The sequence below is a fragment of the Mixophyes fleayi genome, chromosome 6 (genome assembly GCF_038048845.1).
Source record: "Mixophyes fleayi isolate aMixFle1 chromosome 6, aMixFle1.hap1, whole genome shotgun sequence".
Taxonomy (NCBI): domain Eukaryota; kingdom Metazoa; phylum Chordata; class Amphibia; order Anura; family Limnodynastidae; genus Mixophyes; species Mixophyes fleayi.
In genome coordinates this window covers 187,531,984-187,551,024 of record NC_134407.1, presented here as the reverse complement: position 1 = coordinate 187,551,024, position 19,041 = coordinate 187,531,984, and positions in this window count along the sequence as shown.

Genomic DNA, 19,041 nt, shown 5'->3' with positions numbered 1-19,041 from the left:
ATTTTTTCCTATGAATGTCTATTTCCTTATAATTTGCCTGTATAATCTTCACAAAATAAAAGAACATTTTTATTATGGAATACCTAAGCAAAGCTCTATCTCCCACCCAAAAAAGTTTAACATTTGATTGGAGAGACTTAAACTATAGTTATTTCCCATACTGTTGTATTTCCAAATAATTTTCAAAATGTATTGTATTGGTCAAGAAGGGGCATACACCCATCCAGGTATGAAGGGGTGAATCTACTTATGCCTAAGATCAACACTTTTTCCTGTTCATCAGTCTGTGTATGTCTGCCAATATCCATTTAGACTGCAAGCCCTGCAGGTCATGGACCTTATACTTGTTGAATTTTAATGTTTGTCTCAGTGGCCTGCATATACATGGCTCCACAAAAATTAAACACACATTTAAATACACGCATTGGATAATGACACCTTGAAGCACCTGAAACACTTTTGGGGCCGCATGATGGCTCTAACCTTCAAAGGGTCCCACATTACCCCTAATCTCAGCAATAAGTTAAAACAATACATTTAATCAAAGACAAATACATCTCTGTAATGACATATCAGCAGGTATTTTAAACAAGTGTTAAAAGCTTGGAACTGGGAGCTGCAGGTAAAGCTCGGAGGGTCACCTGTTGTCCATCACAGAGTTCCTAAACACAGTTTGCACAATAAAGGGAGTTTCAGATGTATTTAATTTATTGGCTTATACATGTGTTCCACTGCTTAATAAATGCATTGTCTTATCTGTCTCTCTCTGTACTGGATAGAACTGAATCCTGATTGCAGCTTTGTGTCATATCGCAGGGCAGCAAAACTGAGGGGTCTATTTATCATTGGCGACTAGTGGGTGACAATAGGTATTATTTTGTACCACTGTGATTGTACAAAATGTACTGCCACTGGAATTTACCATGCCAGGGCTTATTGACAAACCCTGGTGAAACCCCCTTCCTAAATTAACTTAAGACTCCTTTACTGACAGTCTCACACTGCTGGCGAAAGGAGGAAGTGACCTCTGTGTCGCTACTTCACATGCGTTGCTAAGGTTGCACATGTGCAGAGCAATGAGACCCGGCGAAGGATCCACAGTGCATTCTCCAGCAGCGATAAATGGTTATGGTCAGTGGTCAGCAACAGGCAGCCAATCGCTAGGCTGCCTGTTGTTGTGCAGCAGACAGGAAGTCTTCACTTCTTGACAGCTGATCTGAGGAGCGAGGAGCAACGCTGGCCAGCACAACTACACAACTACAGGTGAGTGAAGGGGGGAATGCCATGCATATCTATAGGGAGGGAGAGGGGGGGGACTGCCATGCATATCTATAGGGAGGGGGACTGCCATGCATATCTATAGGGAGGGAGGGAGAGGGGGGGGGGACTGCCATGCATATCTATAGGGAGGGAGGCGTGGGGGGATCTGTTATGCATATCTATAGGGAGAGGGGGGGGTGGCTGCCATGCATATCTATAGGGAGGGAGGGAGAGGGGGGGGGGACTGCCATGCATATCTATAGGGAGGGAGGCGTGGGGGGATCTGTTATGCATATCTATAGGGAGGGAGAGGGGGGGGTGGCTGCCATGCATATCTATAGGGAGGGAGACTTTATAATACATTTTTGCATTTTCAAAACAGGACGCCAACTTTCCAGAAGCCAGCAAGAGGATAACAAAGCTGCAAGAGAGATGAGCAAGAACAGGTAAGAGACAATGGCACAATCTGTCTAAATTTGACTGCTGGAGAATGCACCTGAACATTCATATTCAGGAGTGTTCCTATACACCTATATATTCGGGGGAGGGCCTTGTGGCCGTATTAGCCTAGGGTGGCCAGAAACCTTAATCCCTTAGGGCCTGTTTACCAGCATGAAGTTAGCCAACCTTTGGGCTGGTGTGAATATTCATTTGTATTAATAAGAGTGTGACCATTCCATGTACTGGCAGGAGCATGCTCACTGTGCTCCTGAGAAGCTTTCTGTGACATCGTAACACTATCATTTTTCAGTACACTAAGTGGGTCATGTATTAAAAGTAATTTTGTACATATAGTCAGGGCCGGATTAAGGGAATGGAGGCCCCTGGGCTAAGGGGGCCTCCATTCCCCCGTGAGGCACCCAATGTGAGCCACCCGCCGCCCCCCGTGAGGCCCCCTCCAAGCACTTACCTGTCAGTGCAGTCCTCCTTCCACGGCGCACTGTAAGCTCCTTACTGAGGTGATCTCGCGAGAGTTTGTGAACTCTCGCGAGATCTCCTCAGTAAGCAGAATACTGAGCGGCGCCGGGGACAGATGACTGCACTGACAGTGCTCAGCAGCATTGATCGGGCCGGGGGCCCCCCGGACCGATCAGTAATGCTGCTGAGGACTTTGAAGTGCCCCCTGGATGCCCGAGGCTCCTGGGCTACAGCCCAGTTAGACCTCGGGTTAATCCGGCCCTGCATATAGTAATGGGGGATCTCCAAAAGATAAATTTTCAGTACTAAAAATCATTGTGTTTTTTTTGTGGATTTACAGGTAGAATGGTTAATCACCAAATTGCCCAAACCAGACATTCTCCCTCCAAAATTGCCAGGCATTATAAAGGATACATTTAGTAAATCATTGCAGAAATCACTAAAAATGTTTTCACTTGTTTGAGACACTCGAGAAGGGTGAGATGTAAAAGATAATGCAAAAGAAAAAAAAAGCATGACTGCCGGCCCCCCAACCCCGATCAAAAAGAAATCTTAACCAGTCCCAGCAGCTGCCAGTCTGGGCTTGTGTCCACTAAAATAGGACTACTAGCCCTCCCCTGAAAAGCACTCCGGCTCTTTCTTACACCCTTGAGCTGTTGGGGCCGGGTAAACATCTTTGCTGCTTAGACTTTTTTCTTCCCTGTGCTGAACCAATCTTGGCATTGTTTAGGCCGGTCACATTCTAACTTATAAATTTGAATTATAAGGCTTTCAATTATACCTCCTGACACGGCAACGAAACTCTATCCAAAATTGCTAAAATAAATATTTTTTTAATTGAAATTAGAAGAGAGTGAACTAAAATCCGGTGTGTGTATTTATTTTTTCAAAACACCACCAATAAATAATTTATGGTTCATGCTTTGGCACCAATCCACCTTTCCAAACAGCAAAAAGCTGGATTCTATATATAGGTTTTCATAATGAAATCTGCACTTGATAGATGATGACAAAATATAGAAGCGAATTATATATACTGTTAATTCCTTTTCCTCCATGGCAGCTATTACAATGGGTAAGTCACTTCTAGCCTCGGGTGGAAACAGGGAAATAGAAACGACCCGAGGTAATAAGTTCAGCTTCTCCTCTTCCACTGTGTCTTTAAAACGACTTCCCAAGCTGTTCCTAAAATATATAAGCATGAACATATCGAACAAAGATAATTTGCTTCCTTCCTCTTCAGTCCTCCATGTCAGACATTACAATGCAATGTGCCCAATCAATAATAGTAGGGATGGCAACAAACACTAGGGGGTATATTTGCTAAGCTGCGGGTTTGAAAAATGGAGATGTTGCCTATAGCAACCAATCAGATTCTAGTTGTCATTTTGTAGAATGTACTAAATAAATGATATAACTAGACTCTGGTTACTATAAGCAACATCTACACTTTTTCAAACCCACAGTTTACTAAATATGCCCCCAGATCAGTATGAATGTGGCATGCTGTATGCTGAACTTTCAGGATTTCTGTCACCTTACATACATTTCTCTTGTATGCCTGTTAAAAGACTTCCCTAATCTTCTGCTTGGATTGGGTATACCCTTTCTGGGATCTTGTGGGGATCACAAAAAGTTGTTCTGTGTTCCTAAATCCCTCTATTCAGGGCAAGTACACAGTGGTTGAGTTTGAGAATGTAAGAAGCTTTCTTTATCATGAACTAGCTGTGAACAATAGAATGGCAATATGATTTATTGATAAATATGAAAAGGGAACATCACTTTAGGCAAGTAAGTTGGATTAGTCCTTCCTACCAACTTATCACCTTCAGTGTAAGCAATCTTAGGGAAACCTTGTGTGAAGGTTCAAAGAGATCTGATAGCAGAGTATTGAGAACGAAACTTTCATGGTGCCACAAATGACTTGTTAATGTAAGGACACATTATCTGTACTGTTAAAAAAAGAATAATAAGGTATTCTGAGCTAACTTGTTATAAAGCAAAGCTCTACCCATAAAATGCATTTTTGCAGTTGCCACTGAATGCCAACACATATTCTAGCATACATACACACCCGTCATCACTAGTAATCAGCACTTACATCAGACTGTAGCTGGTGCAAGCGACACAACTGGAAAACACGTACCTCAGAAATGCCCAAAGGTTGAATCAGACACTGCTGTAGGCACTTGAGCTTGGCACGCCCTTACTGTACGTTGACTACGTGTATATGCCCCTTCCCCTCCCCATTCCACCCCTGAAATCGTAGGCTGTAGTAAGAGTTCTTTTTGCTGGAAGATGAATTGGAATTGGACGTTTCTCTCCAGTTTTCCGGCGTATGGTTAGTTTTTGGGCATGGGCAGTGAGATTTTATACACAATATGGCACCTATCGGCATTTTAATTCCTTAATGAATGAGGAGCCCTAGTTTCTGCTGCCTGTGTATGCAGCCACAGAGCTCTTCTCGCTACCGCCGTTGAAGCCATGATAATTGTGTCCAATAATGCTTCACAAAGGAATTATATTCCTATCTGCATAACTTCAATGCTTTTCATCGAATATTGTATATTACATTTCTCATGGACATCTGTATGAAGATGCTTTCCCAATAGTCTGAGCGCTCTAGCCACTGAAGTCATAGATACCCAACTTTTCAAGGTAGTTTCATAAGAAATAGGAAGCTTTTTAAAACAACTTTCCATCCATAGGACCTCATAGAGAACCTCCACCTTCCAAAGGAAGTCCTGGCTCATAAAGTGACTATTGCTGTATCCTCGTCATTCATGTCCATGGATTTATATATGTGCTGAGAAGAATTTTCACATTATCCAAATTAAATAGTCTGGGTTCTACTTTAATTTCCACAGATTCACTATTACTGGATTCATCCCACATCTTCCAAAGAATCCAGTTGTGCCTGGGAATGCTTGCCCTCTAAGTCTGTACTTGTCTTTGACCTTATTCTCTTCACCCCATGAATAGTACATAAATCCTCTTTGGTCACATATAATTTCATCATCCAAGCTATCAACTCCATAAATTCCTCAGGGGTTTGAGGATTATATGCTTTAGTATTAAAATTAGATGCTATGCAGAAGACCCCTTCACAGTCAAAAGGTTGTCACGGGCTCCACAGACCTGGTGCTCCTGGACTTTATTCTCTTTTTTCCTCTCCACAGCCTCTACAAGAGTGCTGAAAGGGAAGAGTATTGCTAATAGCTAACTAACAAAGCACCTCTTAGGGGTTTACTATGTACGGTTGCTTATTAGCTGTTTGGGGATGAATTCAGGCTCCAACATGCTGGCAAATGTCTGGTACTCTACTCAAAACTTTTCCACTGGCCAGTGACGCCTCTCCAGGGAACAGGGACTGCTATCTAGCAGATGCAAGGTCTTCCTTCACTTAGTCCTTCATTTTGGAATCCTTTAACCCCAGCCCTAGTGTACATGCATCCACTTGGAACCTCTGTCTACGTGCCATTTTCAATTGAAATTCAGGTTAGCCAGCCTTGATCCTCAGTTTGCAACACCAGCAGTGTGTCACCAAGACCACAGAAGCAGGTAAGCCCCTACACATACTTGTCTTCTCTTTCCTCAGCTGGAGACAAGAAAATGACAAAAGGAAAGTGGAGGACCTGGAATATATACTACCTTTGGGCATTTTTATTTTCCTATATTTATGCTAAGCTAGAAGAGACTAACCCGTTATAATGATTGCCATGGAGGATTGAAGAGAAAAATAAAATTTGTTTTGATAGTTTGCACTGTCTTGAATGAAATACATAAAATATGTAGGAATTGTAAGCGGATGATATCCTTTTAACGCAAACGAACCCCCACAACTCACTATTCTTTCTTCATAAAGAACTATATAGAGATAGATATAGAGATATATCCAACTTTAAAATCAACATAGCTAAATCTGAAACACTCCCTTTAAATTTACCTCCACATACAGCACAATTACTTAGATTGCCAAATAACTTTAGATGGCAATTAGACAGAATTAAGTATCTGGGGTTTATCCTGACCAGGCATTGCTATCAACTTTATAGGACAAACTTCCCAGCCTTGTTAGATACTCTAAGGAAAAATGTAATTGCTTGGGACAGCTAAATCAAATCATGGATAGGGGGAATAACAGCTGTTGAAATGATTATATTACCTATAATTTTATACTTGTTCTAAACTCTCTGATTAAAGTTAATTCGCCTGCGCTGGAAGCACTACAAAGCCACATGTGATCACTAAACAATAACTACTAAGTAGCCACATAATTTGTTAGAGGTGGTTCAAATCTTACAAATAGGGGTACCGCTGAATTTATTGAAGCCAGGATGGAGGTGATTTGGGATTCCTAACAATGGCCCTGTCTCCCACCCCATCCCATTTGTCATCCCATCACACATGATCACCAGACAACAACTTCTAAGTGGCCACATTGTTTCAAACAAGTGTTTTCCTGAGTCTGCATATCCTAGGATGAGGCAAACTGGGCACTTTTAGTGCAAAGTGCCCTCACTCTATCCCCTATCTAATCAGATTTAGCTGTAGTGTAGTGGACTGTGTGCAATACTCTCTGTGACATCACTGCGTGCCCGCATGTTGATGTCATCATTCAGTGTCTTTTTACCTGGACCCTACCAGCAATACATACTCACTGTTCCTGCAGTAAAGGAACAGTGAGTGTGCTTTTTTCATCTTTATCTCCAAGAGTGCTTAGTACTTTATAGGTATATGTGGAGGATAAGTCCCACTTATCCTTAGCACTAAAGGAATTATTGAAGAAATGTAGGATCCCTTGAGTGTCAACTTTGGATTCCCTTAAGACCCTGTTCCACTATACGAAAATAAAAAAAATGAGGAAATGATTGTAACTGAATAAAAGACCCTCAACCCTCATGGGAAAATGTAAAAAAAAATTCTAACACGTCCTTACACTAACGCTGCCCACAGCTAAATGATCAAAGTGGGATGTTCCCTATGCCGCCAACTAATCACAATTGGGGCTAGATTTACTAAGCTGCGGGTTTGAAAAAGTGGGGATGTTGCCTATAGCAACCAATCGGATTCTAGCTTTCATTTATTTAGTACCTTCTACAAAATGATAGCTAGAATCTGATTGGTTGCTAAAGGCAACACCCCCCCTTTTTTAAACCCGCAGCTTAGTAAATCTAGCCCTTGGTCTTTCACATTGGCTGCATGTGATCACACATCATCAATGCAAATAATGACTCCTTAATCTCTATTTATTAACAATTCTGGTGAGCTTCAGGCAGGTTGGCTGATTCATTTCAATGGGCACATCCATTTCAATGGGGTTTCTACATGAAGTGAACATGGTGGAAACTCCAATTAACTGAATGGTAAAACTGAAGATTTTTAAAACTTCTCTGAAGAATCTTTTTTTTTTTTTTAAATCAATCAAGATCAAATGCCTTTTAAAGTTTGACAGATTAGAGATTTGGGACAACTAATTCCTCTTATTTTTTTGGTGTTTTTGATAGAAAACAATAATGTTAACATGACTTTAGTAGATTCCCCAACTGTTATTTTTAGTGATTTACAGGTCAATTTCCTAATAAAGGAATATATTAAAGGCAAGTCACCAGCTTTCCAAGCTGCTAGTTGTGGGGGAAGCGGGGGGGGGTTGTCAAGCATCACAAAATCATCAGGGCATTCGCCCCCCCCCCCCCCCCCAGCAGCAAAAAGCTAGGTCCCAGCCGCTGATCAAAACAGGAGGGGCGGGGCTAAGTGTGAGCAGGGGGCGGGGCTAAATGTGGGCCAGCCAATCAGAGTGGTCCCAGCCGGCGATCACAACGGGAGGGGGCGCGGGCCAATTGCGGGCGGAAGGCGGGGTTAACGCAGGCCAGCCAATCAGAGCAAAGGAGGGGCGTGATTATGCAAAATCGCCCCCCCCTAAACATAAAGTCTAGATCCGCCCCTGCAACACCCCAAGTGTTTCCAATGTAAGATTAGCCCTTTTGAATAGCAAACTTCAGAGATGGACCTTTCACCATTCATTTCAATGGAATGGAAACACAATTGAACTGAATGGCCACGTTAAAATTAAGAGAAAACTTTTCCCCCCAGGTGATTTATAGTGATTTTGATCAAACTAAAAAAGAAACTGTAAAGCCACATGAATAACCACAAGCTTAGTAAACTTCTGCCAGCAGCTATTTTAAATAATGCTTTTTCAACACAGAGCGGGAGTGGCACATATATATTTATTTCTTATTGAGAATACTGGATCTGATTCTTTAGGAACATAAATGCCAATATGTGCCATATTTTGCGTTAAATTGCACTGCACATGTCTAGAAACAAACCATTCGCCAGTGAAAGCAATTATATGCAATTTATTTTCTACCGCAAAAGACACTACCAACAGCCTATGATTTCATGCGCGGAACGGGGGAGGAGAAGTGGCGTCTGCATATAGTCAAAGTACAGTAATGGCATACTAAGCTCAAGCGCACAAAGCAGCGTCCGATTCACACTTTGAGCATCTCTAAGGCACGTGATTTTCATTTGTAACACATGTACCAGCTACAGGGCAGGTGTAAGTGCGGAGTGATAGTGATGACATATGCATGCTAGAAAAAGTGTTGACAGCCACTGTAAAAATGCATTTTATGTACTGTAGACACTAATAACATCCTGACATGTATTTAATGAGGACAAATGACCAAACCAATTATTTTTTTTTTTAATGATTTTTCATTAATGACTATGGGCCTGATTTAATAAGGAAAGTACTCATTTTTTTCATTTAAGTTTTTTCCTGGACAAAACCATGTTACAATGCAAGGGGTGCAAATTAGTTTTATATTTTGCACATAAGTTAAGTAGTGGCATTTTTTTTGCTAGATCAACTTTAAATTTCAGTGTACAAATAAGCTATCAAGTATTTGTGTGCTACATGAAAAAAAAGTCAGTATTTAACTTATGTGCAAAATAAAAAAAAAATCATTTGCACCCCTTGCATTGCAATATGGTTTTGTCCAGAAAACTTAAGTAAGAAAACTTACTCAATTTCTTGGTTAACTTTCCTTAATGAATCAGGTCCTATATTATTAACAGGTGACAATAATTGAATACTTTTTTTTATCTATGTGTTCTCCTGAGACTTTATATTCCAAATATGTTGTCACTCACCGGACTGTGAGTGCCATTTCCCGTGTGTTCAGGAACCATGGCCGTCCGCCATCCTGAGGGTCTGCGCATGTGCAGCCCTTATCAAGCCTTCAGTACCTGTTGCTTTTAATTGATTGGATGATCAGGCAACCCTCCCTATTTAAACCACCTGTGATCATTACCTGGTTGCCTGATCTTGGAGTCTCATTCCCCATGAGCCTCTGAAGGTGTTCCTGTGTTCCTCGTGTATTCAGCTCCTGCTGATTCCTGTTTACTGCTATTGTGGTTTCCAGAATACTTAAGCTCTCCTGTGTTCCTCGTGTCTGCACTCAGCTGATTCCCATCCACTGCCTCCGTTACTACTACAGAGTTCCTGTTCACTTCAACTCTCCTGTGTTCATCGTGCCTGCACTCAGCTGATTACTATCCGCTGCCTCCGTTACTACTACAGAGTTCCTGTTCACTTCAACTCTCCTGTGTTCCTCGTGCTTGCACTCAGCTGATTCCTATCCGCTGCCTCCGTTACTACTACAGAGTTCCTGTTCACTTCAACTCTCCTGTGTTCATCGTGCCTGCACTCAGCTGATTCCTATCCGCTGCCTCCGTTACTACTACAGAGTTCCTGATCGTCTCAACTCTCCTGGGTTTATCGTGTCAGCTCTCCGCTGCCTCCACCTCTACTACTGGATACCAGACAGCCTCAACTCTCCCGTGTTCTTCATGTTTCCAGTTCCACTTACTACTGCTTCCTGAGTATTGCTTCGTTGATTCTGGATTACCTGCCGTGCGCTGCACCAACCTGATTACCGCTTCCACCCTCCAGTGGTCTCTCCTCCTGCCGGCCTTCAGCCGTTCAGGTATCCCTGCACGTCTCTCTGACAGCCTGCTCTCCTGAACCGCGGTATGCATACTTTCCATTGACTTTGCTTGTGTATTGCATATCCATCTGGACAGAGTTGTGTTCTCCTCCGGAGCCTCCTATCCACTGAAGCTATTGTTACCATTGACTTTGTTTCCTATTGCCTGGATAGCTATTGTGACTTTGTATACTTCAAGCAGTGCTTGTTAGTTATCGTTGTATTGTGGATATCATCGTGGGATCAAGTTCTGTGTGCCCTGTGTATACTCTGCATTACATTCATCTCCTCGTGCCCCTCCTCACATATATATAGCAGTGGCACAACTTGCTGACGCAGACCACTGACTCCTGTTCCCTGTGACACCAGTTTCAAGTATCCTCTCACATAAGCAGTGGTACAACTTGCTATACGCAGACCACTGACTTCCCCGTTACCTACTTTCACCTGGATTCCATTCCTTCACTATAGACAGCGGTACAACTTGCTATACGCAGACCGCTGACTCTCACTACCTCCTCGCTACTCCTGGACATTCCTCCTCACTATAGCAGTGGTACAACTTGCTATACGCAGACCACTAACTTTCCTCACGTTCCTTGTCCATCTGGTTCCTCGTGTGCATTCATCTACTCATTACCAGTTGCTGCTAGTCATAGACTTTCCTCGAGCATTCTCTCACCATCTGCTGATTCTCCTGTTCCGTTGTCACCCTGCTACCAGAGAACCATAGTACCAACTATATTACTCTGGTAAGTCCATCATCTGGTGATATCCTGGGCAAAGACTCCTAGTGCCCGTGACATATGTATTGAACGTATCCTGCATTGTGTCTGTCTCGATACAGCAAGTGCCTTATATGCAGAGCGCATCCAGACCTGTATTCAACAAGAGACGTTTCTTAAAATCCGCTTGTAGTTGAATACAGATGTACGTATGCACAATTAACATACATTTAAAAAAAAATCCACAATACCTTTAATTTGCTTGCCTTAATAAATCAGGCCCACAAAGTGCAATTTTACCTGTACATTGCAAATAGGTTTTTAATCAAGCTATTATGGTTAGAGATAGAACCATAATAATGAATACCCAACAATGATAGTTTGATGCAAAATTCCACTGAGATTACTTGGACTTGTCGTCTTTTTTAACGCTATTGATTCTGCTATGAAAGAAGGACCAATGGAAAAAAATGTTCAATTACAATTTACTGGCACACGTTTTGGACATTATAAAACATGTTGAAATGAGTCATCCTGTAGATCTACTACCTTATGCTGGGTACACACTACACTGTTTTCGTCCAATAATTGGCTCAAACAGCCGACATACGACCGCTCGTTCAAAAGTCGGGTCAGTGTGTGCAGTGACACGACAGTCGAAAGTCTGCACAAATGGACGATTGTCGCCTCATTTGGTTGGTCGTACCGTTTAATATTTTCGTTCCAATCTCGTTTCCGTTGTGTAGTGTGTATAAGTTTCCGACCGATCCACAACAGTGAGTAGGAAATTACAGTCTGTAAAAAGTCGCTAAAGGGACGTCCGCTCTTCCCTTTATCGTCCTAAACAAGGCTAGTGTGTGTGCAGTCCATGAACCGAGCGATCGGAACATCGATCGCATGTAAAATCGCTCGGCATAAAAAGTTGGTCGAAATTTCTGTAGTGTGTACCCAGCTTTAGGCCTGAGCCTTTGTAGCCTATCCACCAATCCAGACCTAACAATTGTTCTCATTGTTGTATGTTCGCATTACAGCAATATCTGTATTTGTGCCTTATATATACCAGAGGACAGCACCCCCCACTGGTAGAAACAGCTCTCATATATGTTATAAAATAATGTGTTGCTTTTAATCATGTTCTAAAAGAGCCTTATAAAAACATTTTTATACCTTAAACAGTTATTTTAAATGCGTTAGAGGCCCTGGTTATAAGATTCGATCCTAATAAGAATATCTCTGCGTGCAATTCAGTTCAGCCTATTTCACAGTGAGATTTCCATCACCCCACAACAGGCAAGGAATCCAAACCTTTATCTCCTAATAAAATTATTTCCTTTATCCGCTGAAACAAATTATTTTCCACTAAAAGGTTTTCTCTTTTTCCCTCCTCCGCAATTGTCTGTCCCAGTAAATTATTAATCAGGAGATCGGTGGCTGAGAGTAGTGATATATGTAATGCGTTCCTGTGGGTCCCCGCTGATAGTAATACTAGCAGTTGTCACTAGAACGAAGCTGTGTCTGCTTGACGTTACGTTTACATTACAGTAAGTCACAGCTTACTCTATTTGAGTAGTTTTGAAAACTAATTTTTTTGAACCCAAGTTCTCAATTTTCAATTAGACCCCTGTAACCAAAATGGTGTACAGGGATGACAGGTAAAGCTACCAAAGGTTTTTCCTCTCTGTACATTATGTTATCACATTATAGAGCCATAATAATGTGCGCCCTTCATCAACAAACATTGGAGGCAGTCCTTCTGAAGGGGGGTAAAGGTGACTGCTGGCTAGATACTTAATGGACAGTTTAAAATATGTAAAGTACATTTCAAACACTGAAAATTACTTGCCCTGGTTCCACTTTGAACTAAAGCGTACATTAAACTTTTTAGCGTCGGAAATCTATACATATTGTAATAAATTTATAAATCGCTGTCTTTCTGGTTGATCCTGATACCTTCTGACTTGCCACGCCAGCCTAAAAGCACAGCTGCGTTGTTCTTTCTTGATCCGCAGGATTCTCATCGGAACTCTTTTTTCTTCCTTCACCACCGTCAGACTGAGGATCTCTGCTCGGCTCTCCATGCGACTCTTATTGAACCAAAGTGAATATTTACAGATTCACTTGGTCCAGGGCCAGAAGACGAGGGGTAAGTCCTCTCGCAGTGCTGGGCATCAGATTTTCCCCACATGCTGAACAGAACTCCCCACATACCCCTTACAAGGCCATCAGACCTCCCCAATGTGAAACTTACACTTCCTCCACATGACTTCTCACACCTCCCCATCTTACGTTTAATGAGGAGTCCACAGAGCAAGCAAGGAGAGCACACTGTACTCCCTCCTCCTCCTCCTCCGGTATGCTGCATGACATCACTGTATCGTGTAGAGGAGGTCGTGAGACGCAAAAGTTGTTGCTCCCATTCAGTCTTATTCTCTGCAATAAAGCAGAGAATAAATGAGATTATGAGCTGTCAGGGTCACAGGTAAAGGCTCACTAGGCCATTGGTAACCCCCAGGCCTTCACCTGTTGCTCCCCGCTGTTCTACACAGTGGTAGAGATATGAATACTTGCCAAATCCATAATCCTTTTCCGTGCTCTGTGTTTTAGTAGAACCTTTTATGGTCTTGATTCTGATGCCAATGAAGATATAGTTCTAATTCTCAAACTTCTGTCAGAATTCATAAGGACCTGGCAGGTTAGGTACAGAGAAAATATGTAATAGTACAGTTGATCACTTTGTTACAAAGTACATGATGTCTAGTGTGCCTATAAATGATGAGAGGTAGTAGTGTCTGTGTTTTAGGAATAGGTGATAGGTCCATGTCCTGATGTCTATGTATTAGGAGGAGGTGAGAGGTCAATGTCCTGATGTCTATGTATTAGGAGGGGGGGGGAGAAGAACATGTCCTGATGTCTATGTAATAGAGATAGGCGAGAGATAGATGTTCTGATGTCTGTGTTTTAGGAATAGGTGAGAGGTCCATGTCCTGATGTCTGTGTATTAGGAGGAGGTAAGAGGTCCATGTCCTGATGTCTGTGTATTAGGAGGATGGGGGGGGGGACATGTCCTGATGTCTATGTAATAGAGATAGGCGAGAGATAGATGTTCTGATGTCTGAGCATACGGAGGAGACAAGAGGTAAATGTCCTAAAGTCTGTGTTTCAGGGGGAAGTGAGAGGTATATGTCCTGATGTCTGTGTATTAGGAGGTGAGAGGCACATGTCCTGATCTCTATGTGTATGTAGGAGGTCAGAGGTCCATATCCTGAAGGTACACAAAATAAAAGCAGGCATGAAAACAAAGGGTATGAAGGACCTTGCTCATTAGAGAGATATTAAGTGGAAGAGGGCACAGCTTAAACAAGAGGAGCGAGTGTGGCTCAGAGTGGAGATTGGGACAGGTATGATGATGCATTAGTGTGAATAGTATCATCTGGGCTAAAGTAAACTCTAAAAAAGAGATGGGGTATTTTAGGGAGCGTCAAAAAATTTGAAGGCTGTGGAAAAGCTTGATTATGCATGCTGGGGATTTCTATAAGTGTGTAGCAGCTCCAGAGAAGTATTGTAGGGTGGTGACAGGAGATAGAGGTGGTTACCAGAGATGAGACAAGGCACAGGTTAGAGGTAGATCTTAAAGGCAGGAGTGAGAATATTTTCATGTGAGATTTGAGATGTATGAAGGAGTGTTGCTGAGGGCTTTGTAGGTAAGGGTGAGTAATTTTAATTGGATTGTGAAGGACAGATGGAGCCAGTGTAGGGATTTGCAAAAAGGTGCAGCAGATGTGGAGCTGTGAGAGAGGAAGATCAGTCTTGCAGCAGCATTTAGGATGGATTGAAGTGGGGATGAATATGTATTGGGAATGCTGGATGGAAGGAGGTTCTAGTAGTCAAGAAGGGAGATGATGAGAGAATGGTAGCATGTTGAGTAATAAAAAGGGCGTATTCTGGCAATGTATCTAAGGTGAAGTCTACAGGAATGAGTGTGATGAATAAAGCTGGCAGGATGGTGTCAAGTGTGATACCAAGGAAGTGGGCTTGGGAGACTGAGCACTTGATGCTATTGATAGTGAGGGAGATTTGAAGGGTGGAGGTAGCGCTGGCAGGAGGTAAGATGACAAGTTCTGTTTTGGACATGTTGAGGTAGCATTGGGACATCCATGTGGAGAAGCAGAAAGACAATTGATTACAAGAGATAGTACAGAAAGGGAGCTTTCAGGGGAAGAGATATAGATTTGGGTGTCGTCAGCATAGAGCTGGTACTGGAGACTGAATGAGTGAACTAGTTCCCCAAGAGAGAAGGTGTACAGTGAAAAAAATAAAAAGTAAAGGGCCAAAAACAGAGGCTTGTAGTACCCAACAGATAGTGGGAGTGGAGGGGAGGATGTGCCAGAGGTAGAAACACTAAAGGTTCAATAGGTATGAAGTGAACCATGAAAGAACTGTGATAAAGGCCAATGGAATGAAGTCCAGGAGAATGAGAATGGAGAAATGACCCTTAGACTTTGCAGTGAGAAGACCATTGATCACTTTTGAAAGAGCAGTATCAGTGGAATATTGAGGACGGAAGCCTGATGGCAGAGAGGAGACAATAGAGTGCAAGGAAAGAAAGTGAGACAGGCGGTTGTACACTAATTGATCAAGTAGTTGGGAGGCAAAGGTTAGTAGTTGGAGAGTGAAGTGATAATTTCTTTAGAATTGGTGAGATGACCTCATATTTAAAGGAGGATGGAAATGTGCCAGTGTAGAGAGGTTTCATCTGATAGTCTGATATCTGTCTATACCCCCGCCCCCCCCTTTCTCCTTTTTCGTGTCCTTTCCTGCATCTTTTCTTTAACAATTGGTTCTTAATATTTTTGATTTGCTATGCAAGGTAAAATAATTAAATAATGTTAATCTCATTGTTTATTTTATCTTCTTAAATACGTTTCTGTTATTGTTTGTGTACCTTTGAATAAAAACATTTTAAAAATGTATTGGACAATTTTTGGAGGATGTTATCTCTAGTTTTAGACTGATCACTGTACAGTAAATGATAATGGTTTGTCTTCTCTTTAGGGTTTCTCTGTTCCAATTTTCCAATTTCCTCTCAGTTCGCATAAAATTTTCTTTCTTGGAATTTTTCTTTCAGAATTGTTCTTTGTTCAAGTGATTCAAGTAATGTAATTTTGTTCAAGCAATTACTTTGTATTCTTTTAAACTGTACACCTTTTAAGTTAGTTCAATTGATAGGTATGTTTGTTGGGATGAACTTCTTGCAAGTAACTGTTTTAAAACATTTCAGTGGTTTGCTGAATTAATTTCAACATAGTTTTAAAAGTATATAGCTCGTTCCTGACTCTAGTGAGCGGGAATTCCATGCTTATTCTGATTGATGTCATTTATGAAGTATGTAAATTTTGTTGCATCCCTCTCCAAATAAAAAATATGCTGTAGGAGTTGTTATCCCAAATGTTGAAATGAAACAGATTTGCGTAACTGTGTTCCTATTGTAGTCCCATGTGAACAACTGCCTATTGAATCAAAATTAATTGTGGTTTAAAATGAAGTTGATACTATTATCTAGGTAGTCAATCTGGAAGCTCGGTAATAATAACTCGTTCTGAAGGAAAAGTTTTTTATATTTGCAGTGTGGTTCAAGGTTAATGCTGCTGTATAGAGCTTTACTTAACATCACAGGTTACAAGAGTGTAATCACTGCACTATTCAATTATGCTCTAGATCTCTACTGGTAATACTTGGGTTGTATCTCTAAGGGAGCTTGGTTGCTATGAATCCTTAGCTTACTACCAACATTCTATATAAGTGAAATAAATCTCTTCAATCAATCCGGTTCTGAATGAGCACCCCAACCCTTTAGGGAGATCTGCAGAAAAGCAAGGAGATACATCAAGAAGTCCTCTCTTGTTACAAAAGATTGAGAACCATAGACATTGCCAAGTCTAATTTTCAAACCACCCATCAATACAACAGAAGACATTAACTAGGTTTGATTTCAAGGAGACAATTTACGCTATTGTCATTGAAAACTAACCCTTTTGAGGAGTGGCATGACTGGCAATATAACAAGATGTGCAAAGCTCCAGCTCCGTGACTCACCAGACCTATACTACTGACTCCAGCCAGCTTGTTTTCGCTGAAGTCTCTGTCACCCATCTTGATGGTGGTGAGTACCTGGTACACACTGCACCTCCTGAATGACCCGTATCATGGCCGGCTGGCTGCTACATCTCCTGGCCACAGCCTGTTTAACATCTTACTTCACCAGCTGCCCAACCCCAGCACAGATTCCCCAGTGGCGCAGCCCTACAACTTGCCCTGCAAGGGGAAAAATCTCAGCAACTAATCTTTTCTCCATAACTTTGTTGGCCTGAACTATTCAATGAGATTAGCTTGCATTGCCTATACAATATAAGGACATGGAAGACTCTTGCCACCTCCTCGTAGCTGTTCCTTACTACCGCCTGTGCCTATACTGATACTCTCAGCCATCACTATATGTTGCAAGAGCTATTCAAACTAACTTTCACTTGTGCATTCGCCTCCCTGTTGGCATTTCCCGCCTGCTGGTGCATGGACAACCTCCTCCAGCCTGCCTTACTGCTAACAGCACCTCCCAAGTGACTGCTGGCACTGTAAGAATACATGCTGTCACTCCTCACTCTCTGACCACCTTTATCTTTAGCACTCTTCACACCGGCCTACTTGGCAACACTCTTGTCTTTGGAACCTATCTGCCTCCACGGTTTTGCCCTTGAACTGTATGTACCCCACTCACCTGTACAGGTACCCGCCCTCCTGGCTTTCCTGATGCAACTCCATATTACCAGTCCAGGATCGTGAGGACCTCTGTCATGTTCTGAAGTTGTTTTTCATATATTAAAATTTTTAGAGGTCATAAGCAATATGGCACTTCTGCCTCACAGCGCTGGGGTCCTGAGTTCAATTCCCGACCATGGCCTTATCTGTGCGGAGTTTGTATGTTCTCCCCATGTTTGCGTGGGTTTCCTCCAGGTGCTCCGGTTTCCTCCCACACTCCAAAAACATACTAGTAAGTTAATTGGCTGCTAACAAAACTGACCCTAGTTTCTCTCTCTCTCTCTGTATGTTAGGGAATTTAGACTGTAAACTCCAATGGGGCAGGGACTGATGTGAATGAGTTCTCTGTACAGCGCTGCGGAATCGGTGGCGCTATATAAATAAATGATGATGATGAGATATTTGGCCCATCTGGAATCCTGTATGTGAATGGAGAATTATGCTTTTTGAATGACCCATTTTATTTGTAATTGAGTAAGTAGATTCACCTAAGGGGGTTTCCCCCCGAAGACATTTTACCACAAGTGGTGATAGATGTGTTTCTGATTTTATTTTGAAAGCAAGTGCACTCACAAAGGGGGTGCAGTGTCACATCATTTTATATGCCACTGACATGATTTATTCCTAAATTATATATATAGGTATATTTGTGTTGCCATTTATTGTATATATTACACTATATATATGTTTTTTCTTTTAATGTTACATATTTGGAATACGTGAAACTGTGGGAGGATATCACTTTTCCACAAGGAAACTACAAGTCACAAGAAGAATAAGATTTATATGGATGTTACAACTGTTTATCATAATGTTCTGGACTATATATATATATATATATATATATATATATATATATATATATACACAGGGCTTATTTGTCATAGAACGCTCAGGACGGCGTTCCAGCACTTTTTTTTTCATGGGTTTTCAAGGTTTAATTACCTTTTTAACATGTTATTTTTTTTCCTCTTTTAAGATTAAGCCACGATTAAGCAGAGAAGCATAGAAGGTAAGCACAGACTACAGAAAGCGGGGAGCAGGAAGAGTGGACTACAGAAAAATGAGGGGAGCAGAAAGTGAGAGCTACAGAAAAACAAGGGGGGCAGAAAGAGAGAACTACAGAAAAACGAGGGGGGCAGAAAGAGAGGGCTACACAAAAATGAGGGGGGGCAGAAAGAGTTGAGTTCCGGCACATATATATATATATATATATATATATATATAGTTTTTTATATATACATATATTGAGATGTTTTCATACATTTGCTTATTTATCCATTGGGAATTAATTGGAAGATTCATACTTTATACAAGGTGTAGCGCCC